Here is a 13,338-nt window from a genome sequence, read left to right on the forward strand (position 1 = left end):
TCCAGGAATAAGAGCGTTTCGTCCGCCGCCTGCGTTTTTGAATGCCTCCAAAACTTTTTCTTATTTTAACACTGTTCAATAATAATACCGGTTTCATTTGACTGCATATATTTTTAGTCCAAATCTTTGTTTCAATCAACGTAATTTGTTAATAGAATCTCGACAAATGACATTAAAAATTTCATATAACATTTACATGAAATACGATTACTTCGTTTGAACCTTAGTAAATGAATTAAATCATAACCTTTAATTTAGTAACGAAACCACATTTTTGTCTCCTTAATACGACAAAAGAAAAATAATTAATTTTACTCCAATACCCAGAATTGCCGTTTCTTATAATTGCTAATTTGAAACTTGTTTTTAAGGCTTCGCAACTTTGAAAACGTGAAGAAATATTTTCATAATTACATTGATAAATACAATTTATACTACTTTTTTGAAGAAAACTCTTGAGAAATTGAAATGTTTTTTTTTCTATATAATTCCCTGTCTATGTTGTCGTCGATGATTAAATTGTATAACATTTACAGCAAATCCCAGAAAGATGCCTCTTAACCTATTGTTGAAAATTATTTCCTTTAAATACGTTTCTGTTACTTTTATTCCCATAGCTTGTTTAGTGTTATACCTGTCGTATCCCATACATTGGACGGTCGGTTGGTTGTCTAACCCTGAACCTGTAAAGATACGACAAAAATCCACCGTGACCTGTCAACATCTGGGTAATCAATCCAGTTGGTTTTATTTGTTTAATTAACAACATTTGGTATTACTTAGTCATTACAGCTGTTTCGCCGTTGCAATATCTGTGATTCCATTTTTCCAAGTGATTCCAGTTCTTCAAATGCTATATATGGGAAAAAAAATAAATCTAAAAGTATTGGCTGGCGGTGAGGTTGTTTTATAATTACTAATACAAGGGAAAGCCTTAATGTTTGTGTAACAGCAAAGTCCATCAATGTTGGGATCTAATTAAAGACATCGACAACGTGGGACGCGGCCGCATGATTAAAGTTTCCTCACAGCTAAGCCGTAAGTGTATATCCACCCGCGGGACTCGGAACTTCATAGGACATTCCGTATTAATTAACTAAATAAGTCTGGCAAAGGCACCGAGCGAGGTCGTTCGGTCTTGCAACTTGTCACTCGCGTGTCAATAAGACAGAGACACGGCGGATTTAAGTATGAGGCGGGGGCGGCGGGGGCGGCGGGCGCGCCTCCCCTGTGTGTGGTTTCCTTTTGATGTCATCTTCGCGCAAACTTTGCTACGGATCGGCTTTGAGATAGAGAGACGGAGAGTGACTAATTTGGCCCAGCATTTGATCTCACGTACCCCGTCTCGCTCGCACCCGCCGCCGGGGAGCTCTTTGCAAAATTTCCCTTTGATCGCAAAGTTAAATTATATGGGAATTGAGCATTAAATGGATACACATGCGAGCTTACACGCGTGGGGCCCGCTCGGACCAAGCGCGCGATATTGTCAAAAATGGGGGCTAGGGGGCCGACGTCGCGGTTACGTCGTCTTACATAAATAATGAGCAAGGAGTCACTTTTAAAGTAATATATTTGTGAGACCGGCGCTCGTATTTAACTCCGCCTAATTTGCCGCGAGTACGCAGCTACCTTTGAGAGCTTCGTTTTTACTAGTTTACGAAACAGATATTTGCGCCCGCCGTTCCCTTTGATACAGCACTTTGTGGAGCGTTTTACACGAGTTTCTTTTGAGGCCATTCAGACGGTGAATAACGAAAGGCTGTCTTTGATAAACACGTGCGAGGACTCTTCAGTACTTATTAGGGGTGCTCTCTTTGAAAGTGCTTCTTGTAAAATCTATTTGAAACGTTCAAACTTAAAGCTCCGATGAAAGCGTCGCTAATTAAACTGTCACTAATGTCATTATGAGAAAAAAAATCAGCGTCTTTCACTAAAAATGTAGTATTTTATTTAAGAACTTTAATTACTGTGTTCAAAGAGCAATACAACGTTCAAAAAGAATGGAATAATGAGTCTTTCTTTGAAAATTAATATCGTAAAAGGCGTCCACTTTATGTATTATACGCGAAATGCGAACAAGAGATGCTATTACTAGGTTATTAATGTTAGGTCACACACTCCGGAGACTCGAGTCAAAGACGACGAGCAAAGTGGCGTCTTTGTGTATGCCGCCGCCGGAACTGGGGACCTCCGCTCAACTCTGCGACAAACTTCACCAATGTTTTAATAACGCCCACTACAAACACCGAGCACGAAGAAAAACTTCAACGTATAATCTCACGGCGAACGGGTGCCGCCGTACTGAAACGCTCAGACGCAACTTAGCATCCATTTGGTAAATTAATTACTTATTAGATTCACAGTACGCCGACTTTCTGTTTATATAACCGTCAAGCTTTGATGTTGTATCTACAATTAATGCCAGTATACGATATTGCGTATTAGTGAGGTTGGCTATATCGATGATGTAGATCAAAGGCCCAAGGTATACTTTGATGTTTAATTCTAAAAAGACTGACTGATGTCTTTGTCGTCAAATTTCGTGGTATACATTTTTAATTTATAAACTTTGTGTTACACTCAGAGGAAAATTTAATTCTAGATGTTAACAAGTTTTGCGGGAGATTATAATCGATTCATTGATGTTCTAGTAATCATATCATAAGTAATATATTTATGCACGCCGTCGCAATATAGAGGCATACATTGCTTCTAGTTTGTAGAACTTCTTTCTTTTTTCTCATGTGTGGCCTTTGGTGGGGCTTATAAATAAATTGCTTAGGAAAATGTAGACACTACATGTATGTCGCTTCACATACATGTGAGCTTGTCACCAACATTTTTTATGTGATACACCAATTGTTTTTACAAACCAAATCGAATCCCCGATGGACGGCTTATATGCGTTATAAATTATAATATACGTTCGTCTTTCTTTTAATATTCTCAACCCAGTGAAACTCTCATAAAAACCATATCGTCTGTGACAAAATGACATGGAACTCTCTCAATATGTTATCCAAAAGCGTATACTTTATATTAAAAAAATATAAAGTTTGATTCCCGGTCGAATAATTTACTCTTTAATTTACAGTTTTTCTATTGATTTATTAAAGTTCACCACATCATTATGCTATATATCTCTAGTATAAATGTAAAGTTTTCTTTTTAAAAATACATGACAATTATGGCCAACATAAAAGTTGCTTATTATTAAGCAATAAATACTAGTCAACAAGCGAATTAGGTATCAGATAGCTAACAATACCACTTAACAAAGCTTTTTTTAAATTGATCAGTCCACTACCGAATAGCTCTGAATAAGTAGTAACTATGGCATTGTCTGTAAATAATTATTCTTGTTGGTTGAAAACTGTTCTAGGATAAATCCAATATTTAATATTTTATTTGAAATAAAATTAAATAATTAAGCACGTACATACAAAATCCCAATCACTTTACTCAAATCTGGGCCGAACTCAGCTTTAGGTTTCTGGTGACGGAGTTTCAGGGGCCATACTATCTTCGACACTTTTTTTTCTCCACCCATATACTAAACACACCAAACACATATGTCAATTTACTTGTCTGTTATAGTTATGTATCTGTTTATTTCCTAATAAATATATTTTTTAAATCTTTAACTTGCCTAAAAATCTTTAAGAGAACACTCTCTTTATTTTATTTTCTATTACTTACTAATACGGCCCAATAATTTTATAACTAATTAGACACTACGAAATTTGCAAATGTATCCATAAATTTTCACACACAAACGCGATTTACACTTCATCGACATCACTTGATTTGTACTCATCTTCCTGATAAAGATGTGCAGATACACACTGCCCCATGCCCCACCCAGTTACGAGACTCGCTCATGAATGGCACAACTATCCCCAGCGCGAGTTTAAAAACCTTAACATTCAGGACAAAAGGCCTCGTACGCAGACGGCTGTTGAAAAAGTAACAAGCCCTCTTGAATAATAAAGTAGCTCATTGCGAAATACACATTAGCTGGCTTTCATCAGAATTACGTGTAATTTATATTATCCACAATATAAACGCGATAATACACCTGTCTAGGAGTTTATTTTAGGAATAAGCTGCCCACTAAAGTATTTCCGAACCAATTCGACTTAGGGTCATTCAAGAAAAGAGCGTACCAATTCTTAATAGGCTGGCAACGCACTTGCAAGCCCTCTGGCAAAGTCTATGTCTATCTATCACTTAACATTAGATGAGCCTCCTGCCCGCCTTCTCCCTGTTATAAATACACAGACTTCAGAAGAGTCATATTTTTATTTTTTATATGTAATTTAATTTTATTATTTGATAACAATTAATTATAAAATTTAAGATATTTTACCCTATTAAGTAAGAAATACCTGTGTCAGTGTTCGCTTTATATGTTAAAAACATATTTTAACAATACATTTAATTAATTGAATATATCTGTATAAAGTATTTGCTTATTAAATTTATGTTTAGCATGTTCCGCTGAGAATAAGCAGTGATCAAGATTAAATAAAACAAAAACATTTCTTTATTTAATGCAACAAATTTCTCAACAATGTTTCTCACGATAGTTCAGTAGCCATAACATTGGGAACACTCTTAATTACAAAACGAACATAAATTGAAGAGGATAATCGCGACAAAAAGCGAAAACAGAGTAAAGGGAAACGGCATTGATATAAACGAAATTTAAATTAAGTACAAAGGGAAAGATGAAAAAAATCCTTTCAATGAAAGCTCTCGCGGAGTCAGAGGGCCGGCTCCGGGCACATCAAAGCGTCTAGCGTTATCTCGAAATTAGCGAGCGACTCAAAGACGCCTGCGCACCCTTTTAGCATTACGCTTTCAGAGGTTTTTTAACGACGGACAGTAACGCGATAATGTAGCTAATGACATATTTTATTCAGGATCCAAAGCGAAGCAGCGACGTAATGTGTCGGGATTATGCGAGGCCGAGTGATCACTTTTCAACTTAAAATTTACTTTTGCGTTAAGATTCTCTTACAAACTCAAAGGAAATGTTTCTTACTGATTTTAAACATGATTATGCCATTAAGTTAAAGTAAATATTTCAAAGCGAACTTAAGACGCTTAATATTTCTTTATTTACTATATATATATGTTGATATGACCGCACTTGAATGGTAAAAAAGGAGCTCATTTGGTAGATGTAAAATAAATCAGTGGCACTACAACCTTTATAGGTCTGGGCCTCAAATTTATGTATCTGTTTCATGATCATTTGTCAATCTAATAGGCAAGTAGGTGATCAGCCGATTGTGCCTGACACACGCCTTCGATTTTGGGTTTAAAGAAAGCCGGTTTTCTCACGATGTTTTCCTTCACCGTACGAGCGAATGTTAAATGCGCACATAGACAGAAGTTCGGTGTACAGCCGAGGATCGAACGTACGACCCTACGAACTCAGGGATGAGAGTCGCACACTGAAGCCACTAGACCACCTCTAATTCTCTTGATCTATGTATTTCAACAAATAAATACCTAGATGAAAACGTAGTTTTATATTTTTAATAGCAAGTTAGTTTAATCGATAAAAAATTAAAATTAAGCGATTGCTTCAAGCAACCGTTATTTCGATTTATTCTTATATTTTGACATGCAACATATTTTACTAGTACTCTAGCTTTATTTTTTGTCCTTTAAACGATAACATTTTATACTGATAATTATTTAAATCAGGTTTTTGCTGAATAAATGGATATGGAGATTTTAGGATATATATATAATGGAAAAAAACAAGTGAACTTATAATAATCTTGTAAAGATGACAAAAACAATAAATTACATTTGATGTTAATGGTATTCGATATTGTATAATAAAAAATAATAAAACTTTATTCAAGACAGAAATATGTTTGAGAAAAATTTAATTTAACGCTAGTCCCTACACCATGGAGGTGTTTTTAGTTACTTAGATAGTATACTTTTTAGCCTAAAGGCATTTTAAGAATCCCCACTTCCACTGTTGTAACGACATAAAGAAGATGTGTGTAATACTATATCTTATATGTTTCTTTGTCGTATACGGTTTTATAAAATAAAAATTAATTAAGAAAACTATACTATTTTTTTACATTATTTACGCACAAGCGAACACAAGACGCGTTGAAGTCTTTTGTAAGGAAGCCAATCAGCCAGCACAATACAATAAAGCGTCAACATTTGAACAGCACTTTACGAACAAAGCTTCACATTACAACGCCAATCAAAACATAGCCATTTAAACTTAAAACAGCACAAACATTGTTTAGCCAATATTTGAAACAATAACCTATTAGCAAGCAAACTTGTATAAAACAAAAGTAGACAATACACCAGGCAAAACAAAAAGGGGCGACACTAATAAACATTTGACACGAGGGCCCTAGAGGCCCTAAAACAATGCCTCATACCGTCGATACCCTCGCTGTAAACTCGGCAAAAACTCTTCAAACGATTCGAAAAAGTTCAGATTTTAATACCTGACGACCGCGGCGTGCACTCCGTCAGCGAACAATCCAAAATTCACTTTAAACTCACTAACACTAACTACACTGCTATTTTTTTTACAATTACAAATACTTAAAGATACTTTTACGAGTCAATGTAACTTTAGAATACTTATTGCAAAGTTCGCGTATCGGAAAATTCATAAATTTCCATCAATCCAACGACCACCTCTAGGCGACGCTGAGGGCAAACTGTCAAGTTGAGCTTAGAAGCATGCGCGCGACGCACGTGGCCTTAAAAAGGGGTGGAGCCTAACACGTGCGCTGGCCAGGATTGGTCGAATATTCTCTTTGATCGTCTGTCGACTAACTATATCGTCCTGTATCTTAATCTCAATAGTAACGTCCTTTTAAAACAGGTAATTTTATTACAAAAGATGAATTTTACATAATATTATCAAGTCATAACGTAAACGTGCTTTTAAAGCACAATTAATATATTTAGCAATTTGACAAGCTTTCCATATCTATATCATGAAGAGTATTGTCTTTATCCAAGGAACTTTAGTCAAAACAATTAATTTTGAAATTATGTGACAAGCTTTTAAAATGCGTCATTTAATTTCATCATTTCAACACGATTCATTCCTTCTTTATCTACCAATGCATTCCTTATAAGCACTTTCTAATATACACGAAAGCATATCATGGTAAGACTGAAATACATTGTATTCATTACAAGTACAACATTTGTTTTATTTAAGAACTATTTGCTATTCTTACGTGAGATTCTTTGTTACAATATAAAAATATAACTACATTAATCCATGTATGCAGCATACCAAATACGTTCGTATGACCGATACAGTTTCCATAACATGAGTTTTTGATCTATTTAAGTTGAGTATGACAGTTGCGGCCACGGTCAAAGGAAGTTAAAACATTTTTTAGTCGCATCACAGTTGCACAACGCTTTGATACATCAAAGACACTTTGTAAGAGCGTTTTCGCAATGAGCGCAGATTACATTGGCATCATTGCAAACTGTATTTTCCTTTATTTGACGATATAATACCTATACGTCAAGCTTTTTGTATAGTAGACTAAATATTTTTTATTGAATAGTAAAATAAAACTACTATTTTAAAATAAAACAATACGAATATAAAAAAAAAATCATAAAAAACAGATATTATTTCAAAACAAAATAAGTTATTTATTATATATTATATGTTTATGATCAGTGTTGGTCAAGTGGCTTTGGCGTGCGACTCTCATCCCCGAGGTCGTAGGTTCGATCCCCGGCGGTTCACGAATGGACTTTTTTCTATGTGGGCAATTAACATTCGCTCGAACGGTGAAGGAAAACACCGTGACACGTCGTAGACCCAAAAAGTCGACGGCATGTGTCAGGCACAGGAGGCTGATCATCTACTTACCTATTAGATTGAAAAACAAAAACAGGTTGTAGCTAGGTTCTTTAGTCATTCGTTAACTAAAGTAATACATGTAAAGGATTCTTGATATTTCGTTAATGAAAAAATGGCTAGCTGTTTATTCGTTTGATGAACGTATTTTTTTTATGTCACGGCCTAAACGGGCACTCATCTGATGTTAAGTGTTACCGCCCATAGACACTCACACGGCCAGAAGACTCGCAAGTGCGAGCCTTTTAAGAACTGGTACGCTCTAATACACAAATATGCAGCCAAAAGCAGTGAAACGAATTTTGTAGACATAATTCTACCTACTTGAAACTAATAACAACTCTGGCAACATCGAGCTCCGACTGAATTTCATGATATTGCGGAAACCTTCATCAGACGCACTCACACAGAAACACAAATAGTAAATGTAATATGTGAAACAAGTTTTCCAATAAAATATCGGTTGCATGCGGTATGAAATGATCAGTGCCGCCGGCTTATTACAGTCGCGAGGGCTCCATCATGTCATTAGGACGAAGTCCGGAAACCGCTAAGCGAAAGATTTAACGTCATTATCAAATTTATTAGACACTTGCAGGTGTCCATGGGCGGATCACTTAACATCAGTTGAGCCTACTGCCCGTTTGCCACCTGTTATATAAAAAAAGTACGTTGCCCCCTAGACGCGTCGAAAGAAGCTATCTATTGTGATCGCCAGACAAGGTCAACTGAATGCAACGTGCGATGCATAAAATAACTTAATATTACTTAAAGCCTTATTGATATAATGTTTCTCTTAGTTTGTTTTCTTCAACAAGAACTGAAGACACACAAAAAAGTTCAGCTATTAATCTCACTCAAGTTGCGAAGAAAGTTGAAGTCTAAATGCTAAGATTCGCGACAAAGTCCGTCGAGTGGCGCCGGCTCGTCTCGTGCTTTATTACGAGCTCCCGCGCGCTCACTCACACACAGACGCCGCCACCGCACGCTCCCACACATGTATAATGTCAAAGGGTGAGCACGCCGCCTCACAAAGCGTAAGTGCAACCACTAAAAGCCAATCCTAAGTTTTATTGATACACATTGTATTGCGACAAAGTCTCCGTCGGCGGCGGGCCGCCCCACCCCACGCGCCGCACAAAGACAATATCGCGACGTCAAAGGAGCCACGTCCCGCGCCCGCCTCCCCCCCCGCCTCGAGGAAATGAAAAATTAAATTGTCAACACATTTAATATCTGCGAAAACGTGTACGCCGTTGCCTTTGAACGCGCCTCCTTTGCGGCGACGCGGCTACAGCTTTGCGTATTAAAATTTCAGTCGTAAAATTGAAATTCTGTTTAAGTTTAATTAGACGTCGCGGTTCGAAGTTGCATTAGATCGGCGCTAATGAGAGCCGCGGCGAGCAGCGAGCACACGTCACAGGTGCGGGGCCGGGCCGGGGGCGGCCCGCGCCCGCCGTTTGATCGGAGCCGCCGCTTTGACAATTATTAAAATTTGCCTCGTACCTCTCCGGTCTCATCTTTTTCCGTCGCCTCGATTACGCGACGGGTTTGTCTCATTAGGGCTTTTGTATGGTATCGCGAGGTCCCCTTTGACGCGCGGTGCCGTGCCGCGCCGTCCACCTGCACTTTTATTGTTCCCTCGACCTCGAATTTGCACGCTTCACTTTGAGTTTAGCGACCGTGCTTTCTGCCCTCTGACCGTCGAGACGTTAACGCGTGCTAGGCTGCGGATCGTGAATTAAATCTTTGTTCTTATAGAACTGTGGGTTTGATTATAAAACATTAATATCATTTATCGCGTCGCCATACCGGGCGTTTGGGCAGGCCGGCCGCGCCGTGCATTTAACCGTCGCGTTGTTTGCGTATAGCGATGGGCGACGCGAGATAAACACTCAACGCTGTTTTATTACTTTGCATCCCTTTGACGCACTATTATTATCGAACATACGAGTCAAATTAAAACTTTGCACAGCGATTTGTCAAAGAGAGCTTTTATTGGGGCGCATTGCAAACTATGAGTTATGGCTATAACGTTGTTTGGTAAACAGTTATCAAAGGCCGAAAAGTGAATAATGTTTTTCAAAATAACGCAATATTATTTGTTACAGTAGCAGTTTAAATATAAATTTACACACAGGCATAACTAAATTCACGTACGTGGCAAAGCTATCGGCAGCGTTGCAAAGCGTTTGTTATGCAACAAATGTAAGTGCCATTAGTTGCTAAGCAAAATGTTTGTGCTCAAAGGGGCCATAGCGATTCTAGTCGAGTTATCACAGGCTTCGTGTAATAAGAACAGTCTTCGTTTTTAAATAAAGCTTAGAACCTCGCCGGGGAAACGGAGCTTAAATAAACGTGTGCATGTATTCGTTGTCTACATTCGCTGGAAAGCAATAAAATCTCTCATTTGGTTGGAAAAAATGTGCACAGTATTAAAATAGTAACATATAGAGCGTTTACTTGGAACATTGTACACATTTGTGTATCGTACTAGGTATGTCGGTTATGCGTGGTACATATTTCTCCCGTATATCAAAAAGTATTGAATTTTGACATACGAGAACCAAAATTTGTATTGTATTGTATTTGCGTATTATATGTATTTATTAAGCGTCAGACACAAGAAGTAACCAAATACGATAAAATTTTGTTTTGTCAACATATAATATAAATTAATCAAGTGATTGGAACTGCTGAAAAGGACCCAAAGCAAGAATTTACATTAATTTAATAAACTCGCGATTTATTTTTAATAGTATAGCGGCCAACGAGCCTACGGGACGCCCAAAAAGAGCAGTCGTCACAGCCCATAGACACCCATTTTAGTGGGTGCGTTGCCGGCCTTTGAGTTCCAGTATCCCCAGTATACTTCGCAAAAGAAAATGTCTTGAGAAGCGGACCGTGGAAGGCTACCAGCCATCAAAGATATATATGCGGATGAAAATGCGCGTATCATGGAGTCTATAGTATGTTACTTTCTTAAAATGGAACCTTTTCATCTTCCCATGTCGAAAGAAACGTAAAGTTTTACTGGCTATTTCTAATGATTAACTTGTCCTGAATCTCTGTAAGTTCTTTTTAGAACTGATCAGCAGTAAACAAATACGAATATGAAAATATAAATTAAAATTCCGAAATTGAAAACCAAAAGAAAAGTGAGACATTAAATTGTTCCTAGCTAAACATCTCAGATTGAAATAGTAATTTGGCGGAAACGTGCACTCCGCGACGCTAAGTGAATTCTCTGTGGGACGATCGCTTTATCGCGATTCCAAAAACTTTACTAAAAGGACTCTTGAATGTATTTTGGGTTCAAACTTTTCTTAATGTTAATGAAGTAAAAACTATACCTTTAAAGTTAAATTTAATTATTTAAAAAGTTGGACTACAACCTTTTAGGTCTGGGCCTCAGATTTCTATATCTGTTGCGTGGTCATCAGTTTTTTTCTTACAGTAGGTATGAATTTTGTCACAATCTATTTCTATCAAAAATAAACTTTTTATTTATTATTCATAGGTGATCAGCCAGTGCATGACAGACGCTGTTAACGTTTTTGGTCTAAAACTTGGTGGTTTTCTCACGCAAACGTTCACAAGGAAAACATTTCCTATAACGTACGAGTGTGATAAATGCGCACGTCAATTGGAAGTCCATTGATGCAGCCGGAGTTCGAAGCTACGACCTCAGTTATGTGCATGTGCCCCGCTGAAACCATTAGGCCAACATTCCTCAATTTATGTTGTAATCATAGTTGTTCGAAATACATAATTTTAGTTTAATAAAATTTGAGGGTTATCCAAAATATTATTACTCCGCCGATCGTCGCATTTTTTTTGGATAGTTACTGCTTAGTTTTATTCGGGTTATCTTAGACGCATTTTTATTTATACCTTTTTGCTAATAAAAACAAATATACCTATTGTTAATAGTTACGTCCTCAATTTATAATTTTATATTGAGTGTTTTATGAACTATTGTGAGGCAAGGTATCAGTACTAGTCTAACCTCTCTGTGTTCTCAAACTATTTACTAATTTCTACAAATCCTAACGACTGACAATTGTGTGCCTTTCTTCTTGGTAAGGATACATCGTAAAGAGGTATGTACTCAGGACTATTATTTTAGTATAAAATGTGTATCTACGTCCACCCAACCGTTCTTTGTGGTACAATAGGAATAGTATAATTTTCCTCTAAAACAACGATACAAAATCCTGGTCCCAACTGGCGTTTTCCTGGTTTTAATAATTTAATACTTGACGATTAAACTTCAAGGGAGAATTTAATGGCGTCCAAAACCGAATCTTAAATATAAGTTAGTTCAATATAGTGTATACAATGTATAGTATTATATTAAGAAAAACCCATCTAACAGAAAACTAGAAAATTTCAGTTTCCCATTATGTTCGTGAAGCGTGGGCACATTTTTCCATTCGCGAATCGGCGCCAGGCAGATGTTACCGGCTTGAATAGGGAATGTGATAAATTCGGTTTGGCGCAGGCTCGCCCCGATACCTCCGCAATCTACATAATGCATCCACGGAATAATATATACCGGAATCGTATTCTTCGCATTACCAAGTTAAATTGCTTGAAGAATTCAATCTTACAATTTCGCTTCAAATGACATTGAAGAAATACTTTTAAATCTCTTCTCTTAAATGTATTTGCGAGGTATTATTTATAAACACTTCGTTGCATACAAGAATATAATACAATTGACTTAAATTAATGAAAAGGAGGGTAATTGGCGGACTTATCACTTTCGCGCGATCTCTTCCAGGCAAACACTGTGAGCGTAAGATAAGGCATAACTATATGAAATGTTCTAAAATACAACTATTTTATTAGTCGAGGATGTTTTTCATATTTAATATTTCGCAGGTAACACACTGAAAATACCGTATTAGCGAAATAAGTTAGTAATAAGTTCTTTATAGCGTGTATGGTCACGCTTTAACTGTTTTTTTAAATAAATCATTTAGTGTTTTTGTTTGTTATTTATAAAAGTACCCCACAAAATACATAATGTTAATCGTATAAGTGAGATATCTATTGTAAAATACGCGACAATTACGTTGAACATAAATTTTACAAAAAATATAAAACTTCCTGCTTAATTTTTACTAGTAATTGTCTATTAAAAATTCTTATTCGCCCGATTCGCTAAACAACGCTCTTTTTTATTTGATCAGCCCACTACCGAATATACCAAGCTCTGAATAAGTAGTGTTTATTCTGTTATTCGCAAGAATTCGAATGAGAGGTGCCTAAACTCTGAAGTTGGTTTAATCTAGTAACGATGAAAAGTAATTTTACCTTATACAATCTAACAACAATTTAATCTCAATAAAATATTACTTAGTTTAATAACTTAAAGACAGAATTCTTTCCATGAATTAACATCTTTAATTTCTCTTATTTCACTCTCCATACAAGGC

General features: G+C 36.6%; 1 protein-coding gene across 2 annotated transcripts in view; it reads right to left on the bottom strand.

Moving 5' to 3' along the window:
- The window catches only part of LOC125051143 (axin), a 79,561-nt gene that overhangs the window by 44,084 nt on the left and 22,139 nt on the right, over positions 1-13,338 (bottom strand). The window contains exon 1 of one of the 2 annotated variants that reach the window (XM_047651310.1): positions 6,501-6,698. The exons of the other annotated variant lie outside the window; for it this stretch is intronic. The gene's annotated coding sequence lies outside the window, so the exon portion shown is untranslated. Of the gene's footprint in view, positions 1-6,500; positions 6,699-13,338 lie in introns of those variants that run through there. 2 annotated transcript variants of the gene reach the window in all.

This window comes from Pieris napi, chromosome 7 (genome assembly GCF_905475465.1).
Source record: "Pieris napi chromosome 7, ilPieNapi1.2, whole genome shotgun sequence".
NCBI classification, from domain to species: Eukaryota; Metazoa; Arthropoda; class Insecta; order Lepidoptera; family Pieridae; genus Pieris; species Pieris napi.